Here is a 2,923-nt window from a genome sequence, read left to right as displayed (position 1 = left end):
CTGGACAATCTCTTTCGGAGTATCAGGGTTTCGAACGAGAACTCATCTGTTACACGGGCACTTCAATGTTTTTTAAACATATTTGAACTCTAGCCTATTTTTGTGGTCAGTATGCATCATTCAAAGCGACGTCATCAATTTCCAACATGTTCTGACATCATGTGCTGTTTTCACTCATTTACCGATTTGTTTAGAGAGCTAAATGACGGTGAAATTGAAAATCACTACAAAATGAACTCTGAATATGTTGGAACTTGGCATGGTATCATCAGTTCACCCGCATAGCATGTGCAAAAGAGTAGAGAGGGTCACGGCGAAAACTGGACGCACCACATGTACAAACTGGACAATCTCTTTCAGAGTATCAGGGTTTCGGACGAGAACTCATCTGTTACACGGGCACTTCAATGTTTTTTAAACTTATTTGAACTCCAGCCTATTTTTGCGTTCAGTATGCACCATTCAAAGCGACGTCATCTATTTCCAACATGTTCTGACATCATTTGCTGTTTTTCAGTCATTTACCGATTTTTTTAGAGAGCTAAATGACGGTGAAATTAAAAATCACTACAAAATGAACTCTGAAAATGTTGGAACTTGGCATGGTATCATCATTTCACCCGCATAGCATGTGCAAAAGAGTAGAGAGGGTCACGGCGAAAACTGGACGCACCTCGTGTACAAACTGGACAATCTCTTGCGGAGTATCAGGGTTTTGGACGAGAACTCATCTATTACACAGGCACTTCAATGTTTTTTAAACTTATTTGAACTCCAGCCTATTTTTGCGTTCAGTATGCATCGTTCAAAGCGACGTCACCAATTTCCAAAACGTTCTGACATAATGTGCTGTTTTCACTCATTTACCGATTTGTTTAGAGAGCTAAATGACGGTGAAATTGAAAATCACTACAAAATGAACTCCAAAAATGTTGGAACTTGGCATGGTATCATCATTTCACCCGCATAGCATGTGCGAAAGAGTAGAGAGAGTCACGGCGAAAACTGGATGCACCTCGTGTACAAACTGGACAATCTCTTTCGGAGTATCAGGGTTTCGGACGAGAACTCAACTGTTACACGGGCACTTCAATGTTTTTAAACTTATTTGAACTCCAGCCTATTTTTGCGTTCAGTATGCATCATTCAAAGCGACGTCATCAATTTCCAACACGTTCTGACATCATTTGCTGTTTTCAGTCATTTACCGATTTGTTTAGAGAGCTAAATGACGGTGAAATTGAAAATCACTACAGAATGAACTCTGAAAATGTTGCAACTTGGCATGGTTTCATCATTTCACCCGCATAGCATGTGCAAAAGAGTAGAGAGGGTCACGGCGAAAACTAGACGCACCTCGTGTACAAAATGGACAATCTCGTTCGGAGTATCTGGGTTTCGGACGAGAACTCATCTATTACACGGGCACTTCAATGTTTTTTAAACTTCTTTGAACTCCAGCCTATTTTTGCGTCAGTATGCATCATTCAAAGCGACGTCATCAATTTCCAACACATTATGACATCATGTGCTGTTTTCACTCATTTACTGATTTGTTTAGAGAGCTAAATGACGGTGAAATTGAAAATCACTAGAAAATGAACTCTGAAAATGTTGGAACTTGGCATGGTATCATCAGTTCACCCGCATAGCATGTGCAAAAGAGTAGAGAGGGTCACGGCGAAAACTGGACGCACCTCATGTACAAACTGGACAATCCCTTTCAGAGTATCAGGGTTTCGGACAAGAACTGATCTGTTACACGGGCACTTCCAATGTGTTTTAAACTTATTTGAACTCCAGCCTATTTTTGCGTTCAGTATGCATCATTCAAAGCGACATCATCAATTTCCAACACGTTCTAACATCATTTGCTGGTTTGCAGTCATTTACCGATTTGTTTAGAGAGCTAAATGACGGTGAAATTGAAAATCACTACAAAATGAACTCTGAAAATGTTGGAACTTGGCATGGTATCATCATTTCACCCGCATAGCATGTGCAAAAGAGTGGAGAGGGTCACGGCGAAAACTGGACGCACCTCGTGTACAAACTGGACAATCTCTTTCGGAGTATCAGGGTTTCGAACGAGAACTCATCTGTTACACGGGCACTTCAATGTTTTTTAAACTTATTTGAACTCTAGCCTATTTTTGTGTTCAGTATGCATCATTCAAAGCGACGTCATCAATTTCCAACATGTTCTGACATCATGTGCTGTTTTCACTCATTTACCGATTTGTTTAGAGAGCTAAATGACGGTGAAATTGAAAATCACTACAAAATGAACTCTGAATATGTTGGAACTTGGCATGGTATCATCAGTTCACCCGCATAGCATGTGCAAAAGAGTAGAGAGGGTCACGGCGAAAACTGGACGCACCACATGTACAAACTGGACAATCTCTTTCAGAGTATCAGGGTTTCGGACGAGAACTCATCTGTTACACGGGCACTTCAATGTTTTTTAAACTTATTTGAACTCCAGCCTATTTTTGCGTTCAGTATGCATCATTCAAAGCGACGTCATCAATTTCCAACACGTTCTGACAACATTTGCTGTTTTCAGTCATTTACCGATTTGTTTAGAGAGCTAAATGACGGTGAAATTGAAAATCACTACAGAATGAACTCTGAAAATGTTGCAACTTGGCATGGTTTCATCATTTCACCCGCATAGCATGTGCAAAAGAGTAGAGAGGTTCACGGCGAAAACTAGACGCACCTCGTGTGCAAACTGGACAATCTCGTTCGGAGTATCAGGGTTTCGGACGAGAACTCATCTATTACACGGGCACTTCAATGTTTTTTAAACTTCTTTGAACTCCAGCCTATTTTTGCGTCAGTATGCATCATTCAAAGCAACGTCATCAATTTCCAACACATTCTGACATCATGTGCTGTTTTCACTCATTTACTGATT

This window comes from Aegilops tauschii, chromosome 7 (assembly GCF_002575655.3).
Source record: "Aegilops tauschii subsp. strangulata cultivar AL8/78 chromosome 7, Aet v6.0, whole genome shotgun sequence".
Taxonomy (NCBI): domain Eukaryota; kingdom Viridiplantae; phylum Streptophyta; class Magnoliopsida; order Poales; family Poaceae; genus Aegilops; species Aegilops tauschii.
The sequence above is the reverse complement of the archived record's forward strand: the minus strand, read 5'-3'. Positions refer to the sequence as shown.